Source organism: Macrotis lagotis, chromosome 1 (genome assembly GCF_037893015.1).
Source record: "Macrotis lagotis isolate mMagLag1 chromosome 1, bilby.v1.9.chrom.fasta, whole genome shotgun sequence".
Classification (NCBI taxonomy): Eukaryota; Metazoa; Chordata; class Mammalia; order Peramelemorphia; family Peramelidae; genus Macrotis; species Macrotis lagotis.
In genome coordinates this window covers 604461812-604487161 of record NC_133658.1, presented here as the reverse complement: position 1 = coordinate 604487161, position 25350 = coordinate 604461812, and the positions used below count along the sequence as shown (strand labels likewise).

The following is a 25350-nucleotide window of genomic DNA, read 5'->3' as shown; positions in this document are numbered from 1 at the left end:
GTCAGATATATCTCACATCAAGATTTCAATCTCCCATTAATAGGGCTATCACTCCACATGATAGAAGTCATGTAATTGAATTTAATAATATCATCAGAATGTGGAAAGAAGAAAAATAAATTGTTAAGGATTTGGGAACATATTTTTAGTACCTAAAGCTGAAATTTCACCCCTAGCTCAAATAAATCAAGGGGAAAAACTAGAAAATAAAACAGTAAAAACAATACATCTATACAAATCTTTGAATTAGAAGTTAGAATTCTGCTAGATTCCATGTTTCCTAATAAAAATTTTGCAAGCTCTTCTAACATTTACAAGCTCAGATTCTTCAAGGTCTGTAAAACCATAAACATTTTTAAAACATTCTACTATGTTGATAAAATGAAAGGACTTGTGTTTGACAATTTCTTTGTCCATGACATGCCTAGGGTATGTATTATTTCAGGAATTATTGATCTTCCATTTCATTGTCTCAGAGATTTTGCCTCAACCAATTATAACCAATCTCTGAGGAGAAGTTTGGTGAAAGAGAAAGGAAAATAGAAAAGAATAACTAACCAGAAATGAAACCACCTTCCTATACAAGAGAAACACTTCATTCCACCTCTATTAACTCCTTGCAAAAAGAAGAAAAAATAATTTTTAAAGGACTTTCTACTTTCAGCTACTTTTACAAGATGCTAGTGCCAAATAACTGAAGACAGCTGTTAGAGAAAAAGTAGAAAGGCTTAAAACATGCTCATGGTGACTTTTGCCTGAAAACCAGTTTTATGAAGTTCAGACACATTTATTAACAGTCACTATAAGTTCTTTATATTCCCTCAAACTCAATAATTAAAGTTGGAGTAGCATAAATGGAATTCTATTTGGAGATATAGATAGATGATAGGTAGCTAGATTAGGTAGATGATGATGATGATAAATGGATAGATAGATAGATGATAGATAGATAGATAGATAGATAGATAGATAGATAGACAGACAGAAATTAAGACAGATACATAGACACTTAGAGAGATACATAATCACATAGATAAATATGGAGAAAGGGATAAGGTCCTTGTGATTTTACTGGTATAAAGAATTCTCAGGTGAAGAATGCCCTCTTCCAATGAAGGTCAGAATATTTTCTGCAACTTGCTATCTTAAACAGCTGCCTAGAATATTGGGAACGTTAAGTGCCCCATAACTGCACAGTAAATATGTGTCAAAGATGAAACTTGAACTCAAGAGTCCTGAATTTAAGTTCAATTCTCTATCAACTACATTAAAACAAAGAAAAACAAATGTGCAAAATTGATATATAACAAACATGCAAAATCAAAGCATCTATGCTTCTAGAGTTTCTGTTCAACAGAATTTTACTGTATTTTGAAACTTCAAAGAATCTAACACACTTATTCAATTTCTATCACATTCCCATCTCAAATAATTTTCCAAGCATTCAGACACATGCATCATGTACATACAAAAGCAACAGATACAGACTTAAAGATACTGTACATTTATGAATGATGGAAACAAAGTCATTGTTGACATCCCCTAAAATAGATTTATTTTTCCTGCTTACCCAGATCAGCTTCTATGTTCACAACACACTACCCTGCTTATGTCTCTTGCATATATATGCTCTAAACAGCTATGTGGAGCAGTGGATACAGCACTGGTCCTGGAGTCAAATTTGACTTCACCCACTTGCTATCTATGTGATTTTGGCTTAGTCTTTTAACTTCTCTATTTCTGGTTCCTCATCTGAAAAATGGGAATAATAATAGGATCAACTTCCCAAACTTCCTGTGAGATAATGGGAACTAATGATTGCAAAATATATTGGAAATGAAAGCACTGTATAATGTTTATTATTGTTTTTCTCGTCATTGTTGTCATCATACTGCATAAAGTACAAATAGCAATCCATGCAAGAATGGGGATGGATAAGTATAAATGTATTATGTCTATTTTAAATCAAATTCACAGCATATATTCTATTGATGCTGCATTGAAAAATATCATCTACTAGTTTGGTATGTGAATTGCAAATCTAAGACACTTTATTATATGCTATCTTTATACTGGTCCCTAAATGTTCTGTCTCTCTAGATCATATTTTTCCTCAGTTATCTTCCTTTGAGAGCACACTCTGCCTTTGACTACTTTTTCATTGCCCACAGCATCTAGGACAATGCTTGCAAATTGTCATTATAATGATAGCTTGCTGTTTAAATTGTGGTTGTCTTCCTAATACCATTTGTAATTTTCTTGAAAAAGATACTGTAGTGGTTGCCATTTCCTTCTCCAGCTCATTTTACAGATGAGGAAACTGAAGCAAACAGAGTTAAGTGACTCACCCACAGACACACAACTAATAATTGTATGAGACCAAATTTGAAATCAGAAAGAACAGTTTTATTGACTCCTGGCCTGACATTTTATCTATTGCACCCTCTTTGCCCAAATAGATGACATACAATCAATAAAATAAAGTGAATTTTCTGTTCTTTGAGTTAAAATGGACTACCCAAAGTGTGCAGTTGACAAGCTATCAACAAGGCTGAATTATTACTTTGAATTGTGATCTCTCAATGAAAGCCATAATATCTAATCCATCCCTATAAAGATAGTATTACTATTTAGCAGTATATAGGCTATGACCACCAGTATGTATTTGGAATTGGAAAATAATTTGAGATGGGTAATGTAATAGGAATTGAATAAGGTTCAAAATACAATAAATTCTGTTGGACAGAAACTCTAGGAAAAAATGCTTTCGGTTATACTGCAGTACAAATGTATAACCTGTATATATGGCATTATAGAAAGTCATATCTGTTGTTAAAAATATGGATTGAATCTTTGGCAAATAAATCAACTTTAGCACGGTGGCATTCTACTTTATGTGGCTTGTGGTATCCTCTCTTTTACCAATTCCACCACCTTAGTGCAGATCTTGATCATCTCATACTCAGATTTCTTACATAGTATTCCAGCTGTTCTTTCTAATTATAATCTCTCTCCCAGCCAATGTAGATTGAATTTTTTGACTGTTTAATGATTCTTAAATCATTTCTTCATATCACTTTTACTCAAAATCTTCTTTTAACTCCTCTTATTTTTGTTGCTAAGGTCTAAATTCTTTTGTTCCCCTTCAAGGTCCTACCTGTTTAATTTTATTCCCCTGATATTCTCCAACATATGTTCTTTTCTCTAATTATGCTAGTTTCTAGGGTACTATGATAAACCGCTATGTTTATTCTTTACTTTTATCCTTATTCAATTTGATAGATCTTTTTGTTTCCTAATCCTGTCATTCAGATTTTAAACTTTCCTAATTTAATGTCATGTGTGTATATAGCTATATTTATACATACATACATACATACATATGCATATGTATAGATAAATATATCTATAGAGAGAGGGCAATATCTAATCCAATAAAAAAATTAAATGCTTACTTTAGGAAAGGACTGAGCATGTATAGACTGACTATTATAATCATGGCCATATTATGTTTGTGAAATTAGGAACCTAAGTAATTTTAAGAGACCTTCTTTCTTAAGTCTTTGACATTCCAAAATCAATGAGATCTTTATGAAAAATTCCAAACTTCTGTGAATATGAATAGGAGAAAAAAAGGTTGTTGTGATGACTGAACACTTCACTGAGCCCTTTGCTGGTGGTAACACTGCCTACAATTGCTCCCAGGATGGATAAGGGTGTCTCCTATTCTTGCAGGTGGACATGGGTTATTTAGCAACACAATGGGAAATGTAAGCATGACTGGAAACAAGGTAAACAAACAAGAGGGCCAAGAACTTAAAATCAGTAGGTCTTAAGCTGCTGGCATTTTGTGTAGATAAGCACTTGGGAAAATCATTTGAGCCTAGAATCATAACAAAAGCAAAGGTGCTCAGTTAGCGAATAAGATGTACTGTATCTTACATCTTACTGGAAGCAGAGAGTTATCAGGCAGCATTCAAGAGAGTGTGTCCTTGTAATCTTAAGTTATGCCTATGAGCAATGAATGGTGCTATTCTGAGCTCACTTTAGGAAAGATTAAATGGCTAGTCAAAATCATTCAGCCAAAATACTGACTTTTGTCTAAATTACTGAGGCCAGAGAAAATTGTGTGACCTCTACCACACCAATCTGTTGAAAATAGCTTGATGTTAACATTGCCTTGTAAAAATGAGAAGTTATTGCAATGATATATCAAATCCAACAAATACTGTAGGCATCTAGGGTATAGGACTGCACAACTATGGATGCAAGGTGAGAAGTCAGGATCTAGAGTTGAGTTAAGGCTGTAACACAAGATGTGAAATGTTGCGGCACATCAAACTTATAGAAGAGTCCAAAGCTAGAAAGTCATGCACGAATCATGATTTTAGAACTAATTAAATAGTAGAAACTGGGTACATATTTTCATATCACAAATTAGAGGAGTCAGTCAGTTAGGAACTTAAAGACATAGGAAAATTTTGAAGAATAAAGCAAAATCAGGTAAAAGGAATGGAAGGATTCAGGTAAGGTCTTGGGGTGGGGGTGAGGGGGAAGGCAGGATCACATACTTGGGGTTTGTCTACATTGACAATGACTTTGAGGTTTATTCAATGGATGGACCTTGTTTATACCTAAAAGTAATGAAAGTATATCCAAAAAAAAATAGATAGCACCCCATTTGGTCATTGTTTAGGTCCTGAATGTAAATAACAATTGTTGCTGAGGGTCTTCCCCTCCCATATTGATTTTTTTTTGGGGGGGAGAGCTATGCAAAAGAGGCCATTCTTAGCTTAATTTCTTTCTTACCTGCCTAGCTCAATGAATGGGCATTGCTTCAGTCACACTAAACCTTGCTAAGACCTTAGCTTAAGTCTGTCTCTCACTGTATCAGGGCCATCTGCAGTCATCATGTTATATATTTGGCCACTGGACCCCAATGACTCTGGAGGAGAAAATGAGATTGGAGACTTTGTACAGTCCCTATATTCCTTATTTAAATCCAGTTCAAACATATGTCATGATATCACCTTCCTGATGTCATGGTCCTTTGCAAAAACAAAGGACAAACAACAAAAAATAGCAAGACTGTTTTTTTAATACCAACATTCATAGCATCAATGGCATCATCCCTGAAGATTGACCATATTTTATAAAAATATATGTATGTGCAAGTTCAAAATATTATCCTATTAGCAAGCATGATTTGAGACCAGTAGAATTTAAGTTCCATGGGATCAGAGACTTATCTATTTGTCCTGGTATTCCCAAGACCTAGAACCTAGTAGATGTATCATTATTAAATTGAACTGAATTTTATCTAAAAGACATATACTAGATCTTTTAATACCACACTTTATATAATTTGTTTACTATTATATATGTATAATATAACCTATAATATTCACAAGGTATGAATGAATTGTATTTGTATTCTTTATGATATTGTGTGATGAAATATAATTGGTTCACATATTACTAAATATATGATATTAAATATATAATACTAAACATATACTAATACTAAATATATAAGATAAGTTATAAAACTCCAATAATACCTTTGAGTTGTTTAAGTGGGCAGTTAGATGCCACAAGGTATAGAGTGCTGAGCCTAGCTAGAGTCCAGAAGACTCATCCTCTTGAGTTCAAATCTGACTTCAGATACTTAGTAATTATATGACCCTGTCATTTAATCCTCAGTTGTTCATCTATGAAATTAATCACACAAAGAAACAGCAAACCATGACATCTTCTTTGCCAAATGAGGTCACGAAGAGTTGGATAGGACTGAAATGATTGAACAGCAAGTCATTTAAACATTATGACTTCTATTAAGTTGCAAAGATAGCTTTGAATGTGTGACTTCCTGAAAAGATTAATGTGAAATGATGAGACAGTCAAAAGGAGCAGAAGCTTTTACAGATTAGTTTGGTGTTCTGAAATATCTCCCCAATTTAAATGTTCTATATCTGGATTAAGAGGAATGCTTACTACATTTCTGCTGTCATTCAGTAGCTAGAAAAGCAAAATAATATATATTTTTTTAAAGTTCTAAAGAAAAAAAAGATCACTTTTTTCCAAAAAAAAAATGTGAAAGCAATGATTTTGCCGTATGAGACAATGAATTACCAAGTCAATTAACTTCTCTCCATTTTTTTACTCAGTCCAAGGGTTTCCTTGGTAGAGATGACTCCCCTTATTTCTTCAGTACACTTAGATTTGTTTGTAATCTGAATTCCCTCAGAACTGATCAGACATAATTTAACTTTTAATTGTGAAATGTTGCAATCTTCCCTCCTGTTTCAAGAATGTCATACTTTTCTTTCCAAATAGAGCACATCTTTTTGAAGGCAATGACCATATCCTCTATTTCTTTATAAATAATCCTCAAGTTTCCCAGAATAAAGCCATATCCATCACAGTAATTTAATGAATATTTATTATTTTTTTAAAATAAATGATTGTCAGGCATGGCACCATCAGACTACAGTCAATCACCTGCTAGTGATAAGAATTCAAATATTTTTTTAATTACTTTTCAGAGTGAGTGACAAGAGAAAGGTAGAAGCAATGGACACAGAAGCTAGTTTGTCCATAAAAGGGGATTGAGACAAGATAGTGAAGGGTTTGTAATGTGAGCCCAGGCAAAAGACTTCATTTGGATTATTTTATCATCAGTTTTTTGGATAGAAAAGAAAAGCCAAAATGTTTGTTTTAAAAGCTAAACCAAAAAAATTAGAAAATTAAGTGTCTGAAAGGGGCTGCTGGGTGGTGCAGTAGATAGAGCAATGGCCTTGGAGTCAGGAGTACCTGAGTTCAAATCCAGCCTCAGACACTTAATAATTACCTAGCCGTGTGGCCTTGGGCAAACCACTTAACCTTGTTGCCTTGAAACATATATATATATATATATATATGTATATATATATATATATATATACATATATATATATATATACATATATATATACATATATATGTATATATATATATATATATACATACATATATATATATACACACACACAAAAGCTAAACAGAGGAATTACATTTTATCCCAGAGGCAACAAGATTAAGGAGGTGAGGGGGCAGAGCCAAGATGGTGGAGTGAAGGTAGCGGCATTTCCCAGAAACTCCTTCACCCAAAACTCCAAAAGCCAACAAATTATGAATCTAGCCAAAATTTAGAGGTATAGAAACTACAGAAAAACTTGAGTGATATATTTTCCCAGTCCAAGATAACTTAGAAGTTCTGTGGGAAAGGTGTGTTTCACCAAGACCAGGGTTTGGAAAAAATCTGAAGTCGCAGCACAGCCCACCCCAGATCAGCCTAGAGATCACCGGCAACAGCTTGAAGGGGCCATAAGAGAACTCTGCTACACCAGAATGAATGTGGAGAGAGGAGCACCAGCCAAAGACCCTGAAGCGAGAATCGGGAGAAACCAGTCTGCACCTCCAGAGTACAGTCCACAGATGGTAAAGGGATCAGGGGAGACTGCAGAAATCTCTCTGCTCTCCCTGGGTGCAGGACTCTGCAGTTTGCTCATACTCAAATCCAGGCTGCAGTTTGGCCTTCCATACTAACATAGCAGGCCTCCTCCTCACAGCTCCAGGGTAGAAGGGAGGCCTGTGTCATCTACATATCAAAGCACAGGCAAGAGAACATATGAACTTGGAGGAATAGAGGTCCCAGTGGGGTGTCCCAAAAAACTCACCAAAGCAGGTATCCTAATAATACTCAAAAGTGCAGGAAGCACCCCAAAACCAAGCATTGGCTGGAGAAATGAGTAAACAGAGAAAAAAGGGGAACACCACTGAGAAATTCTTTGTCTATGATCCCAAGAATCCTCCTCAATTTGAAGATGAGGAAGTACAAGCTCCTGCATCTAAAGACTCCAAGAAAAACAGAAGTTAGGCTCAGACTATGATAGAGCTCAAAAAAGATTTTGAAAATCAAGTAAGGGAGACAGAAGAAAAATTAGGGAAAGAAATGAGAGAGATGCAGGAAAAACATGAAAAAGAAGTCAGCAGCTTAGCAAAGGAGATCCAAAAAAAAAATGCTGAAGAAAATAACATGTTAAAAACCAGCATAGGTCAAATGGATAAAACAGTTCAAAAAGTTGTTGAGGAGAAGAATGTTTTAAAAAGCAGAATTGGCCAGTTGGAAAAGGAGATAAGAAAGATCTCTGAGGAAAACAAATCCCTAAGATGTAGAATAGAGCTAAAGAAAGCTGATGACTTTACGAGAAGTCTAGACAAAATACTTCAACACCAAAAGAATGAAAAATTAGAAGAAAATGTGAAACATTGAAAAAAAACTGATCTGGAAAACAAATTCAGGAAAGATAATTTAAAAATTATTGGGATAGGGGCAGCTAGGTGGTGTAGTAGATAAAGCACTGGCCCTGGAGTCAGGAGTCCCTGAGTTCAAATCCAGTATCAGAAACTTAATAATTACCTAGCTATGTGGCTTTGGTTAAGCCACTTAACCCCATTTGCCTTGCAAAAAACCTAAAAAAAATTATTGGGATACCTGAAAGTCATGATCAGGAAAAGTGCCTTGACCTCATTTTTAAAGAATTCCTACAGGAAAATTGCCCAGGTATCCTAGAAGCAGAGGGCAAAATAGAAATTGAGAGAATCTGGGGGGTGGAGCCAAGATGGGATCGAGTCTTAGGAGCTCTCTGATAAAACTCATCAGCTAAGGACTCTAACTAAACTTTCGAAAGACAGAACCCACAAAGGGACCCAGTGAGGCAGTTCTCCTACTCAAGGTAACCTGGAAAAGAACAGAAAGGCTCTGCTCCCCCAGGGTGCGAGGGGCGGCGTGCAGGAGGGGTGGCCTGCCAGAGCGAAAGAACTTCAGCCTCCCAGAGGCAGCCCCAGGGCACTGGGAGTCTCAGCTCACAGCAGCAGGGGAGTTTCCTGAGCTGTACCCCGAGGAGCACCGGGCAAAAGTGGGGGAACAGTGGGAGACCTCTGCTAGAGCAAGCACGTGGAGCCCAGCCCTCGGGGCACACAGGGAGCAGCTTGGTCTTTCTGCAGCCCAGAGCTGGAAACAGAAGCAGGCTGAGCCTGTAAGCAGGAGCCTCCAGGGCATGAGCCCATTGAGCTGAGGGAGGGGAGTGAAGAGAAACTGCAAGCTCGGTCCTCTGCCCCGGAACAGGACTCTAGGGCTCTGAACACATTCAGATCCTGATCTCAGTCTAGGCCCCCCATAGAATAGCAGGGACCCCCCCCCACCTCAGCCCCATGGCAGAGGGGGGCGCTTATGGTCATTCACAGACCAGGAGGGAGGATAGAGCCTCACACACTGAGACCCTTGTGGGAGTGCCCCAAAAGCTCAAGAAGCACCCCCAAACCAGGCCCAGGCTGGGAAAATGAGCAAGCAGAGAAACAAAAGGAAGACTATTGAGAAATATTTTGCAAATGAGCCCAAGAAGTATCAAAATACTCAGTTTGAAGATGAGAAAGCACAAGCTCCTGCATCTAAAGACTCCAAGAAAAACAGAAATTGGGCTCAGGCTAATGACAGAGCTCAAAAAAGACTTTAAAAATCAAATGAGGGAGTTAGAAGAAAAACTGGCAAAAGAAAGGAGAGAGATGCAGGAAAAACATGAAAATGAAGTCAGCAGCTTAGTCAAGGAAATCCAAAAAATGCTGAAGAAAATAGCACGCTAAAAACCAGCTTAGGTCAAATGGACAAAACAGTTCAAAAAGTTATTGAAGAGAAGAATGCTTTAAAAAGCAAAATTGGCCAGATGGAAAAAGAGATAAGAAAACTCTCTGAGGAGAACAAATCCTTCAGACAAAGAATAGAATTCAGGGAGATTGATGAATTTACCAGAAATCAGGAATCAATACTTCAAAACAAAAAAAAATGAAAAATTAGAAGAAAATGTGAAATATCTCATTGAAAAAACAACTGATATGGAAAACAGACTTAGGAAAGATAATGTGAATATTATTGGAATACCTGAAAGTCATGATCAGGAAAAGAGCCTTGACATCATTTTCAAAGAATTACTACAGGAAAATTGCCCTGATATTCTAGAAGCAGAGGGCAAAATAGAAATGGAGAGAATCCTGTGATCCCCCCGAGAAAGAGATCCCAAAAAAGCAACCCCTAGGAATATTATAGCCAAGTTCCAGAACTCCCAAGTCAAAGAGAAAATATTACAAGCAGCCAGAAGGACACAGTTCAAATATCGTGGAGCTGCAGTCAGGATCACACAGGACTTAGCAGCAACTACACTGGAAGCTTGTAGGGCTTGGAATACAATATACCGGAAGGGAAAAGAGCTTAGAATGCAGCCAAGAATGAACTACCCAGCAAGGCTGAATATCCTCTTCCAGGGAAAAAGATGGACTTTCAATGAATCAGGGGAAATTCAAATGTTCCTTTTGGAATGGTCAGAGCTGAACAGAAGGTTTGATCTTCAGATACAGGACTCAGGTGAAGCATGGAGATTGGAGGAGAGGGGGGGAATATGAGGGACTTAATTAGGATGAACTGCATGTATTCCTGCATAGAAAAATGACATTTATAATACTCATATGAACCTTCTCAGTTAATAGAGCAGGTAGAGAGAGCTTTTATAGTTGAAGCACAAAGAGAAAGCTGAATTCGAAGATAAAATATGGTGTAAAAATGGAGTCAATAGAACAAAAGGGAAATGGAATGGGAGAAAGAAAAAGGAGAGGGGGAATAGTCCAAGATATCTCACATAAGATTTTTTTTTATTACAATGAGCTATTGCAATGATATGGAAGGGGGAAGCAAGGGGGAATGAGGGAACCTTTGCTCTCATCAGAGATGGCTAGGAGAGGAAATAGCATATATACTCAATCGGGTATAGACATCTGGAGTAAGAAGGAGGGGGAAGCAGGGGGAAGCGGTGGGGATGTGAATAAAGGAGGAGAGGATGGACCATGGGGGGAGACTGGTCAGATATAACACATTTTCTTTCTTACTTCTTCAAGGGGCTGGGATTGGAAGGCCTGCCCAGGACCATGGGGCCAGGTGGATGCTGGGCTTAAGGGGTGGTATGGGGGCTCAGGGCTTCTTGGCCCCAGGACCAGGGATCTGTAAGCTGAGCCAGTCAACGACCCTACAGCAGAGTCAGAGTGAAAGCAGAGAGAAAATAGAGTACATGGTAGTGGAGAAATAAGAAATGAGGGAGTTGCGATCAGCAATGGTAACGGTGGAAAAATATGGAAGTAACTTTTGTGATGGACTTATCATAAAGAATGAGATCCACCCATGACCGAGTTGTTGGTATTGGAACAAAGATTCAAGCACAATTTTTGTTATTATTATTATTTGGGGGAGGGTGTAGGGCAAGTGGGGCTGGATGGCCTGCCTGTGGCCACATAGCAGGGTGATCTTTGGGTGTCTGGGGCCAGATTTGGACCCAGGTGCTCCTGGTTCAAGGGCCAATGCTCTGTCTGCCACCCAGCCACCCCTACTATTACTACTATTTTATTTTATTTTGGGTCTTTTTTTTTCTTTTTTTCTTTTTGGTTTTTGCAGGGCAGTGGGGATTGGGTGGCTTGCATGTCATACGGCTAGGTGATTGTTGGGTTACGAGGCTGGATATGGACTTGGGTGCTCGTAGCTCCAGGGCTGGTGCTTCGTCCATTGTGCCACCTGGCCATACCTACAATTATTACTATTATTTATTTTATTTTTTTTTTCTCTCCCCTTTACTTTTTTCGCCCAAGCAAGTCTATCTATATTCATGGGGGAGGAGGGGTATTTTGTTTACTTGTAAACAAGAATATTTTATTAATGTAAAAAAAAACATTTGTACAAAATGAGAATAAAAAATAAAATTAAAAAAAAAGAAATTGAGAGAATCCACCAATCTCCTCCAGAAAGAGATCCAAAAAAAAAAACCCCTCAGGAATATTATAGCCAAGTTCCAGAACTCCCAAGTCAAAGAGAACATATCACAAGAAGCCAGAAGGACACAATTCAAATATTGTGGAGCTGCAGTCAGGATCACACAGGACTTAGCAGCAACTATGTTAAAGACTCAGAGGGCTTGGAATATAATATTTCAGAAGGCAAAAGAGCTTAGAATCAAACCGAGAATAAACTACTCAGGAAAACTGAACATCCTCTTTCAGGGGAAAAGATGAACTTTCTATGAACCAAGGGAATTTCAAATGTTCCTGTTGAAATGACCAGAGCTGAACAGAAAGTGTGACCTTCAAATACAAGACTCAGTTGAAGCATAGAGAACAGAGAAGCATAAAATATGAGAGATTTAATGATGATGAACTGCATGTATACCTGCATAGAAAAACGATGCTGATGATACTCATATGAAACTTCTCATTAGATAGAGCAAGTAGAAGGAACTTTTGTAGATGAGGAATGGGAGAGAACTGAATGTGAAGATATAATATATTGTAAGGATGGAGTCTGGCTAAAATGGAACTGCACTGGGAATAAGAGAAAGGAGAGGTGGAATAGGCTAAGATATTTCATATAAAATGTTTTCTTACAATGAGCTTTTGCAATGATATGAAAGGGAGGAAGGAAAGGAGGAATGGAGGGAACCTTCACTCTCAACAGATATGACTCAAAGAAGAAACAGCATACACATTCAATAGGATATAGACATCTAGAGGAAAAAGGAGAGGGGGTAGAAAGAGGGAAGTGGGGGGATATGGGTGATAGAGGAGAGGATAGATCATAGGAGAAAATAGTCAAATATAACACATTTTCTTTTTTTTGCTTCTTGAAAAGGACTGGGATTGGGTGGCCTGTCCGGAACTACATGGCCGGGTGGTTGCTGGGTCTCAGGGGTGGTTTGTGGACTCAGGGCCTCTTGGCCCCAGGGCCAGTGATCAGTCTGCTGCACTGCTTAGCTACCCTACAGCACATTTTAGAAGAGGGACAGAGTAAAAGGAGAGAGAAAATATAATATATGTCAGTGGGGAGGAATGGATGGAGGGAATTACAATCAGCAACAGCAACAGTGCAAAAATATGGAAGTAACTTTTATGATGGAATTATCATAAAGAATGTGATCCACCTGAGACAGAGCTGATGGTATCAGAACATAGAGTGAAATATTTTTTCCTCTTTCTTTTACTTTATTTCTGATGAGGCTCTATATTTTTTGGGGGAAGAGGGTCTTATGTTTACTCTTAAACAAGAATATTTAATAACGTATAAAAAAATCACTAGTGGAAAAATATTCATAGCAGCTCCATTGTTGGTGGTAAAGAATTGGAAATTAATGTAAATGTCCTTCAATTGCATATGTATGTGATGGAACACTATTGTTCTATTAGAAGCCAGGAGGGATGGGAATTCAGGGAAGCCTGGAAAGATTTGCATGGACTGATGCTTAGCGAAATGAGCAGAACTAGATGAACATTGTGCACCCTAGCAGCAACATGGGGGTGATGACCAACCTTGATGGACTTGTTTATTCCATCAGTGCAACAATCAGGCATAATACTTTATTTCTCTTCCTTAAGGATATGATTTCTCTCTCATCACATTCAACTTAGATCAATGTATACCATGGAACCAATGTAAAGACTAACGGACTTCCTTCTGTGGGGGGGTGAGGGGGGAGGGAAGCAAGATTAGGGGAAAATTATAAAAAATTCAAAATAGAAAAAAAGAATAAGGAAAAAATAAAATTGCTTTTCTATGATAATATATTTGATTGCAAAGCCAAGACATTGATAAATTTTCTAGGGATTATCTTTCATGCACAGCTTGGTAAATCAGTTTTCATACATAAAAAAATATTCATGGGACTAGATTAATGTTAGAAACCTTCAGTGAATGAATGACTCCATGCAATTGGATAAAAAAATTTTTAAAAATACACAGTGATGTAGATTGTAAAAGCTTCTTGCTGTGACTGGGGAGTAAATGATAGGTAAAGGAGTGTATACAGAGGGAGAATGAAATTGATTATCTCATTAATTGGTTCCCAGGAAATAAATTCCACTCACAATATAAAAAAATTATGTCTCAAATATGTACTTTGTAAATGACTAAAGCTGATTTGATAGTTGATAGTCACATGGGAACATACCCTCTTTGACTTAGTGAGCATACTTGATATCTGATTGAGTATTGATATTGGATTGCATAATTTGAGGTATTTTTTGTAGAGTTGTCCTGATGAACAGAAGAACAGAAAAAATATAAAATATCAACAAATTGCTTCCTGTGAGATGCATACATAGAGTACTTTGTCTAAAACTCATGGTTATGAGAATAGGAATAAGATATGTACCTTTTAAATTTCTAAGTCAAATTTAGAGCATGTATATATTATATCAGAATATAAATAATGTGGAACAACTATAGATATACACCAGAAGAAAAAAAATAGACATTTATTAAACCAGGCACTGTGCTAAGCTCTTAACAAATTTGATCTTCCAGATTGAAAGGCTAGTATCAGAACTTGACTTTTTTTGAAGAATAAAAGCAAAAGAAATTAATAGCAAATTAGCAAGAATAACTACAGTGATGTTTGTCTTTCATTTTGGAAGAAGACTATAGTATCAGGGAGGTAATGACATGAAAAGCACATGATTTAGATTCAAATGAAGGGGTGCTTGCTGAGTCAATATCTCACTTTTTCCTCCAGAGTCATCTGGGTCCAATGACCAGATATGAATCAGGATGATTGGAGATGGCCCTAGGTGTGGGGCAAATCAGGGTTAAAGGCCAGACAGCTAGTAGGTGACAAGTGTCTAAGGGCAAATTTGAACTCAGGACCTCCTGATTTCAGGGCTAGTGTCCTACCCACTGTGCCATCTAGCTGCCCCAAGAAGTATATATGTGCACACACAGGCACAGACACATAAACACACACACACACACAAACACACCATATATATATATATATATATATATATATATATATATATATATATATATATATATAACATATATGTATATATATATGTGTGTATATAGCTATAGATATATAATTTAAGTGAATATTCTCAATAAGAAACAGCTAATTTGGGACAAACAAAGCATGATCAACGATCATTTTAATCTTGGGTTAGAAAAAGAATTGTCTAAGAAATATTTTGGGAAATCCCAGCTTGCCATTTTTTTTTACCATGGACAAATAATTCTACCATTGTGAGCTGTTTCCTGATCTGTAAAACTAAAAACCTAGATTAGATATTGTTAATCTCCTTTCCAATTACAGATTTTATGGCATATCAAGTGAGTTTCTTTAATCCTTGATTAAATATATGAAAGACAAATCATTTCTTACGTCATGATGTGATTGTACCATAGGAATTTTATGGTCCTTTCCAATTTTCAGTCTCTGATTCTACAATTCACATTTAGACATAAGAAAGTTCCTAAAGATGAAAAAAAAAGCCAGCGATATGTAAGCATTAATAAGATGGCACAGAGGATAAAGTGCCAGACCTAGAGTTAGGAAGACTCCTTTTCTTCACTTCAAATCTGGACTCAGTGAATGACACTGTGACCCCAGGAAGTCACTTAACCCTGTTTGTTTCAGTTTCCTCATTTGTAAAAGGAACTGGCAAGAGAAATGGTAAACTTCTTCAGCATCTTTGTCAATAAAACTCCACATAGGATCATGAAGATACACTGTAAAGAAAAAGTGGGAAACTATGGCATGATATTCCTAGAAGATCCCTCTAATAAAAGTATGCTTATATCTGAAGGCAATTTACATTTAGGTTTCAGATCAACATGTAATTTGAAGTATATTGAATAGACCTTTACCTCCTCTTCTTCCTGAATGATCAGTCAGCATTCATTCAAATTTTCATTCTATAATTACTCTGTATAAAATTAGACTGATGGTGATAGGAAAAAGAAAAGACTATTAAAAACTACTCTGCTCCTCAGTATTGCCCCCAGCTGCATTTCTGATTCTCTTTAACTTTGCCACCATGCCAAATAAGGACTTTCCTCTCCTCTCCTTTTAAATCTTCCTTTTATGCATTGTCTTACCTACTCCTCATTAGAATAGCTTTGAGAAAAAGAACTGTTTTCCTTTTTCCCTGTATTTGTATGCCCAGGTTCCATGCCTAGCACATATTAAATACATAATAAATGCTTCTTGCCTTGCAATAGCTGCAAAGATCAAATACAACCCAACCATCCTGTTTAAAGTGCCTAGAAACTAGTAAACTTGCAGAGGTTGGATAAATACAAAAATAAACATATTGAAAAAATAGAATGTAAGTTCATAGGAGAGATCTCCATCAAAATAGAGAAAAATAAATAATCAAGTAAACAAATAAACCAGAAAATAATGTTAAAAAATGAATGGATAGATGAATTAGCAAATGTATCAGTGAATATATATTATATAAGATTTCAGCTGGAACCTTGAAAGTCCATTGACATGAGCAAACACTCCCATTACTCACTCCAAATAGATTTTCTTTCCTTTTCTTCCATTCAGATAGATAAAGGGTCACTAATGTACTTTTCAAATATACCTTACCTGAATTCTCTCTCAGTGAAAAATGCATATTTCTAGGGGTCAAGATAGCATTTCTCAATTAGAACAGTTTTCCTCTATACCCACAGGTTCTTTGATCTTCCATGTCCATTTAGTTATGGACTAGAGGAAACCTCAGAACACTGACTTTCCACCAATAACTATCTTGTTATGATAATAGGTTCAATATTCATCTACTATCCATGGAATACCAGCTGACACTTTATCATTCATTGCTTTTATATTAATCAATCACTGCTTTTTATATTAGTAAATCTTAAGGTTAAAGGTATTCCATTAAAATAGAAGTCTTATGACCCTCCCTTTATTCAGATCTTTCATAGAAAAGAAAAAATGAAGTATTCACATGCATGGGAGAAATATGGCCAAAATTTGTGGGATAACTAGCCTTAAGATAGATCTAAATATAGGAAATGAATGGAAGTAATTTGAGTATAATAGATTCTCTTGAGAAATTGGAACTGGCATCACCAGTAAATATAACGTAGCTTATCTACTAAGCCTAGTTTTGTTCATTTGGAATTTGTCTTCTGGTCTAAGAACTCTGACTGATCTACAAAAAAGTAATGCACCTTCATTTTCCAAATCTTAAGAGAATATAATTTTAAAATCAGTATACATAACTTGCTCACCTGATTGAGTCATATGTACTTATGGAAATCATACAGTTAACAGATACCTTGCTCTTGGCAAATACCAGGCACCACAAAAATAAAAATAAGTTTCATCGGCTAATTTTCCTCTCAAAAGAGATATATTAAAAAAAATTAACTTGTATGCTTTGTTATCTGAAATGACACCAATAGTAAAGTCTTAAAATGGTGACGTATTGTTTATGAAGTCCAAACTTAATAATATTGCAATGATTTGTTGAATAACCTACTCCCAGTTTCTCCTCATAGAACTGTTTCTGTACATGCAAAGCATCCTGTAGGAACTTGAAAAGATGTAGAAATGACTCTTTGACTGCCTTCAAAAAGTGTATGAATGACCACACAGCCATAATTGAAGCCCTAATTTCAAAGGCTTGCTATTTTCAAATAAATCATAGTCCCAAAGGAAATAATTTACTTTAATTTAAATACATTTAGACAAGGAAACTTTAATAACCTCAGTTTTAATCACATGTTTCTAGGAGGCAAAAAGAGATAACTGACCTTATCTACTTAGCATGTTTTTTGAATTAACCCAACCCTGTCTGACACATGTGAAAGTGATTGATCAATGAAAATTCATCTTCATTTTTTTCAACAATGCATTTTCATCTTTTTTTTCCTTCTTGTGATATTTATCCTAGATAGATGACTTGATGACTCCAAGAAACTTCATATATGGCACAATTTTTTCTATGAGGACATTGATCTAACATTTACTATGAACCACATCCCCCCACAATATCAGCACAGCATGGGATGAGTCTTTTAATCTTGGGCCTCAATTTCCTTGTTGGCAAAGTAAAGAGGTTTTGCTAGGTGACTTCTGAGGTCCTCTCCAAATATAAATCTAAGTACTTATGAAGTCTGACAGGTTGTGAAAACAGCTTAAACAACCAATGCTTTTTCAGTTACATCTGGCCAAATTAAAGTTTTGACACCTTAAAAGAAATGAAATTGACAAGTCAAAAGAATTCAATGAGTAAACCAAACATTTGTAACTTAATAGATAAAATATTCATCTTCCTAAAGGGTTAGAAAACCATGTTGGCTCTGGTTTGGGTTTTGAAGAGAGTCAGACTTGTGAGGAAAAAAAATTAGGCAGCCCTCAAGATGATTTATGAATAGGTCTCTGATGCATAAAATCTCATTTTCTTTAGTGCATTTGTCAAAAGATTACTCACTGTGTTTCTTGAATGCTACTTGGTTCATATTACACACCAAGATTCCTGTGAGGGCAGGAGATTTTTACAGAAACTTTTGACAGGTCGTGGGATGAGCATATTTGACTGATGCATTTGCTGTTCTCTTAACTCCTGCACTATGAACTTTACAGCATGGTTTCCTTCTCTGCATAGTAATGGCCAGGTCTTCATGTGCAGATGAAGTGGAGTTATAAAACTCAGCCAGTCATCCAATTAGGATTCATCTGACAAGCGATACTTTGTCTTTTTTTGTGCTAACCCGGGAACGGTGAAGAGACAGCATCTTGTTTGCCATTCCAAAAATATGCCTTCATAGAATAAAAATTACATAGAATTTTTGCTGGGTTCAGCATAATATGAATTTAGTATGCAGAAGATAGATGAGAGGTTTTTTTTTCCTAAGCATACTGAAAAAGCTTTAAAATTATTTACTGTCTTCATTATCATTAGGAAGCAAACATTATCTGAACTATCTCTTTACTTTTTTATGGCTAAAAGTATATTTTAATATTCATAATTTTTAAGCTTCACTTGCTCTTACTTAGAATATGCATGTTGTGTGGAGAGAGAAATTTCCAATGGTCTATTGCCTTAGCAAACAATTGCTAAGAAAAGTTGAGAATAATTTCCCCCCAACAAGATGCTCACATGGGCATCTTGTATTTGCAATCCACCCACTGTTTATAAGAATTATATCATGAAAGGATTTATGTAGCATGAACGTTTAAGACAAAAACCAATTGTTTACTTTAAGTCATTGATATACTTCATTCTAATTCTAAATTTAATACTTTTTAGATAAGAAATCACATAAATATTTTCTAGTGATCAACACCTTTGAAGTTGTCAGAATTAATAAACCTGTAAAGATTATTACATGTTCCCCTGCAATTCACTTAATTGTGAAGTCTGAACATGTATCTGACATCAGGAAGACTATATGCATTAATCTTATGGGCCAAATATCCTGTTTCCTGAACTCATTTTTCAGTTTCGAGCAAATTAGGAGGAACATATTTCTTTGTACAAATACACATTCATACAGTACTTCTAGAATAATGTTTTGTTTTGTTTATATCATACTAAGTATCCAGGGGAAAATATATATTTCTAATATATAGCATTAGATGTTCTAAAATTTTCTGTATGTAAGATTATATTCACACCTTGTGAGAGGTTGGGGAAAACTTTCCTGAAATGCAAACTGTTTTGAAGAAGAAAAACTAGAGGAACTCATGAGCCAGGGAAAAAAATAATGTGGTTATTCTTAGGTTATTCTCACTTTAAAATATACAGCTTCCGGGACACCTAGGTGGTTCAGGACACTGGCCCTGGAATCAGGAGGACCTGAGTTCAAATGTGACCTTTCTTAATAATTTCTAGTTCTGTGGTCTTGGGCAAGTCACTTAACCCCATTGTCTTGAAAAAAATCTAAAAAGACAATACAGCTTCCAACTGATTGCAAATCTTTGGGAGAGCTCCTTCAAAAAATCTTTTCACCTAACATCCCAGAGAGTCAATTTTGATGTAAGGAAGTCAATAGAGAAAAAGTTTGAAATTGTGTAAATCTCAACAATAAGTTTATTTCTTTAAGTTAACATTCTTATGACAAGAACTTAATTGGAAATTTTTGAAATATGTATTATGGTCATAGCCTGAATTTGCATCACCCCACACAAAATGGTAAAGACTTTTCCTTAAGTCAACTTGAGCAAGTAACATTGGTTTTGGAGATTTTACACAGACAGAATGTCAGAAATCATCTAAGTAAACCTGCTTCTTTTATACATAACCCTTTGGAGGTTATGACTTACCAAAGGTCACAAAAGTACTCAGTCATCAGGAGAGAAAGAATTTGAACAGAAATTTTAACACAACCACACCCCACAGAAAAATGCCTTTTTCCCACTATACAATCCTTCTTGATGCTAAAAGTAACATTAATGATTTTGCTATTGATTAAAGCATCAATATTAAGATTTAATAAATGGTGGTATTGTTTGAGATTGTGATTATCCTGTAATGCCCTTCACAACCTCCATCAAACTATCAAACAAATTAATGAAGACAAAGTTCTTTGCAAATAAAAAATATATACAGGATAGTTATTAGTGTCATTGATTTTTATAGCTTTATTAAACTTTAGTCCCACACTCAGATCAGGCCAAACTTCTTTCTGTTCCTCACACACAGAACTTTTTCCATTTCTAAATTCTTGTTCTGCTTATCCCATGTGCCTTCAGTCCACTCCCTTCTTATTTCTGCCTCCTGGAAGCCCTCTCTTCCTTCAAAATAAAGCTAAATTTATATTTTTTAAATATTTTATTTATTTTTTTTCAACTACATGTAATGGTGGTTTTTACCAATCATTTTTTGCAGGGTTTTGAGTTTTGTATTTTTCTCCCTCCTTCTCTTCCCATCCCCCATATCCCCTGAAAGAAAACAATTTAATATGGGCTCTATATTTAAAATAATGTAAAGTTAAATTTTTATGCATAATCTTTCCTGATTCTCACAATCGATGTCCTTTCTCTCAAATTACCTTGAATTTAACTAAATATTTATTTCTTATTATTTCTTTATTTTTATATACATGTGTATTCTATTTGCCTAGTTATAATATAAGCTTTTTTTGAGAACAGGGTTTCTTTCATTTTTATTTTATTTTTCTACCCAGGGCACAGCATAGTTCCTAGAACACTGAAGACCCTTGATTGTTAAGTAATTCTTTTTTAAAAATTCTCTTATGTATTCTGGTATGTCCAGGATATATGTGAATGACTTTCTATAACCAGGAAATTTTAAATCCTTGAATGCCAGAGGATTTCATAGTTTTTTTTTTTAATTATAGGGAATATTTCCTGAAGTTGATGTTTACTAAAATGATCAATGGCAAGTTATTTTAATCTCCCTGATTCTCAATTTCTTCATCTGCAAAATGAAGTTTATTGGACTGAATGATCTCAAGGGTCCTCTTTTAATTCTAATTCATCTTATTCTATTTCTTAATAGTAAATGTCAATGACCAATCCTAACAAGTCCCTTTTTTTTCCCATTTAAGTTATAGGTTCTTAGTCAGTTAAGCCCTAAAGCTTAATTATAAAGAGACTTGGGTCTCTGCAGATTTTTCATTTAGAGAGAGCTGACTCCAGGGCCACAAACAGACAGAAACTTTGGAAAATAGAACAGACAGAGAAAGAGAGACAACAAGAAAGTCAGAGAGACAAAACAGGTACACACAGAGAGAAAGATAACCTCTTACTTTTCATATGTAGCCAGTCCAAAAAGGGAGAGGGGGGAGGAAGAGATTAGATGCACCCCCCCCACTGATAAAAGTTTAGTGACTGGATTGATTTTTTTTTTTTTTGCTTACAGTCAATCCAGGACCAAAAGTACATAAGAAATCATAGGAAAAAGATAAGAAATCATAGGTTCTGCTAAATCCAAGGAAAATTAAAACAAAAAGAAACATTGAATAAAATGATGCATTATTTTCAAAAAGTGCAGTCTGGGATATGTCTTAATCAACAGAAATCACACTCAGTATTGAGATTTCCTCCTTTCCATCTACTGTAAAAAAAGTCACATAGTACACCAATTGTTTTTAATGCTTGGAAACTAACCCATTCAAATTTTAAGTCAAACCTTGAAAAAATTGGGATTTAATTCAATTCAACCCACCCTTAGCAAGCACCAAGCCAGATGAATGAGATAAGGGGCAACTGAGCCTCAGTTCTCATTGGGAAAGGTTGAACTATACACCTGGAGCATATACTAAGAATGTGTCTGGCACCTTCTGAATATAAATCACTGAGGATAAAAAGACAAGAAATTACAATCCTTGTTTACAAGAGATTACATTTTACTAATGGAGAAAATGATAGATTCATAGATTTTTTAAAAAATGGTACAGGGTTGGAACGGCTAGGTGGTGCAGTGGATAGAGCACTGGCCCTGGAGTCAGAAGTACCTGAGTTCAAATTTGACCTTAGACACTTAATCATTATCTAGCTGTGTAGCCTTGGGTAAGCCACTTAACCCCATTGCCTTGCCAAAAAAGAAAGAAAGAAAGAAAGACAGACAGACAGACAGACAGAAAAGAAAGAAAGAAAGAAAGAAAGAAAGAAAGAAAGAAAGAAAGAAAGAAAGAAAGAAAGAAAGAAAATAAAAATGATACAGGGTACCCTTAACATGGTACAGAGACTGTAGAAATAAAAAGATAAGAAATAAGCAAACTTGTCTAGGAAAGTTGAAGGATTTGAGAAATTAATTTCAGTTAGAGGGAGCAGAGAAAGTTCTGCAAGGAGATAGGACATGTGTTAAGCATTTAGCGAAGAGAATTCTCAAAGATAGAATTGAGGAAGGAACAACATGAAGAAAATTGCCCATGGAGATAGGAAATAGTTGCAAAATTCAGTGACTGTTTTGTAAGTAGTAAGATGGAGAGGGGTATATTAAGAAAAGTATTTGAAAAATTGGTTTAGAGTCAGATAGTGAAGAACATTAGATGTCAGGCAAATTTATCCTAGAGACAACATAGAGAGCCATTTAAGAACCTTAGAAAGACTATTTTTACTACTATGAGAAGAATGAGAAATAGAAAGTAGATGACATAGTTCAAGTGAGTCACTAAGGACCCTTTTTTGTCCATCAAACAAATATTGAGTATAAATATATGCTCTGCATTTTATTCCATTGCAAGTTGTAATGAGAATTCCAAGGGAAGTATAATGTTTTCCTCTTGAGTATTGACAAAGAGACATGAGGAAATGAAATTGAAATGCATAAAATAACTAGCAAGCAAAATAAAGCAAGCAAAGTGAGTGTTAGAAAAAGATCAAAGGAAATAATGAATTTAGAATGAATTCATCAGGAAAGAATTCATAGGGCTGATAGGAATGGGTTAAAGATTTAGGAAGTGAGGGATCAGTCAGTGAAGGAAAGGAGCAGAATCTTAGAAAAGAAGAATAGTATAGACATTCTGATTTCCAGAGGATTGGATGGAATGATAATAAACATCTCCATCATTTTATTAGTTAGGATGATGCCATTTATGAAGCTTTTTGAATTACTGAAGAGAGTGAAATTATTATTTAACTTAAGTATTATTTAACATAGGCAGCAATTGAAGGTTCAATGGCTGAAGAGTGACAGAATGAAAGTAGCTAACATTGTAAAGAAGAGAATGTAGGACTAAAGAACCAGAAGCAAAGAGACTAAATAGGAAACATTAATCATAATTTTAAATGCTCATTATGGCTCTTTGGAAAGAATACTGTATTTATAGATTCAAGGACTTGCATTTCCAATCCTAGCTTGGCCACTTAAAATTTACCTAGATAGTTTCAAGCAAATTATTTAACCTTTCTAGGTTGCAATTTCCTGTTATATAAAGAAATTGGACTAAATATTCTCTAAGACCCCTCCCAGTTCTAAATCAAAGATCCTATGGCTGGAACCTTTAACATAACTTAGACAAAGTCAATTTTCTTATTTCATTCAAACAACCAATCTAGGCCTCCATTTTTCTCTTCTTCAAAATGGGAATATTAGACCGGATGATTTCCAAGGTCTTTTGCATCTCTTCATTTTTATTATGTTCATTCTTGCCTTTGTTTTTCTTTCTATTCCTCTTTTTTGTTCAGATTAGAAATTTATTTTCTTATTTAAGACACAAATCTTTGTATCTACTGAAACTTTCAATCTTGTATTAACATATTTTCCTCCACATTACTTTACTCCACTTTATAATGTATAGCTGTCACCGAACACTTATTTGTGTGATACTTTTAGTATTCCCAATGCCTGTACTAGGTTTCTATGTTATCATTTATTCTGTTTATTCTAAAGTAGAAGGAATGAATTTGGCTAATGTAGTGACTTTGTTTTTCTGATTCAAATGTGTGTGTTCAGCAATTTGAAGAACTGTGTATATGATGTATATAATTCATACATAATGTACATAATATATATGATATATGTGAGTACATATAAATGCCCATATGAATATATTTGTATATACAAGTGTTTATATAGACCTATGTGTGGGAGAAAAAAATGTATGTGTATATATATATACATACATACATACAAAAATGCACCCCTACATACTTTATTTAGAGAGTCACTATAGTGGAGTGGCTAATAGCTTGCTTTATAATTAGAAGAACTAGGTTCAAATCTTGATTCAGACATATTTTGGTTATTTGATCCTGGGCAAATCATAATCTTTCAGTATTTGATTCAACCCTCTAAGTATATAAGTAGCAATATAGGAGCCAACTGCATTTAGCTGAGCTAAATCTATGAAAATATTGGTCTTACATGAAAAGACATGTATATATACATATATTTATTTATATAGAAATGAGTATATGTTACATATATGCATTTGTACATGCATATCCACATTTGTATAAGCATGTTGTTATGTAAATGTGATTTGTTATTAATAATGACAGCAAGAATAATACCCATAAGCAAAATAAATACTAGGGCATCTTCAACAAAACAATGACCTTCAGAAACCATCTTGGGTCATTTCTTTGTCAGAAGGAAAGAGACAGAGAAAAGGGAAAAAAAACTTTTAAAGAATCATTCTTAAAGGAACCAGTGTAGATACAATTTATTGCAATCCCTTAATTTTACAAATGAAGAAGCTGAAGAAAATGAAGAGGCACAAATGTGAATGATTTCTTATAGTCAAGTTCTGGCATACAGCTATAACTTTAACTTTGCTTGTTCTCTTTCATTGTGTCTTAAAATTTTGTATTGAATTTAGATCAACCTGAAGGACTATTTTATTACCATACTTGAGGGGACAATAATATCTATAGCTCTTGAGCATAAGTATCCTAAAGAACATATGTTTTTAATTAATTTATTATTCCAACTACATGCAAATATATTTAACTTTCATTTTTCTCCCTCTCTCCTTCTCTCCCCCTCCCCTTAATAGTAAGTAATCTAATATAGATT

The 25350-nt window shown here is 35.2% G+C and overlaps 1 protein-coding gene across 2 annotated transcripts in view; it reads left to right on the top strand.

Moving 5' to 3' along the window:
* CNTNAP5 (contactin associated protein family member 5) overlaps window positions 1–25350 on the top strand; it is a 945272-nt gene that overhangs the window by 240383 nt on the left and 679539 nt on the right. The gene's annotated exons all lie outside the window — the stretch shown is intronic.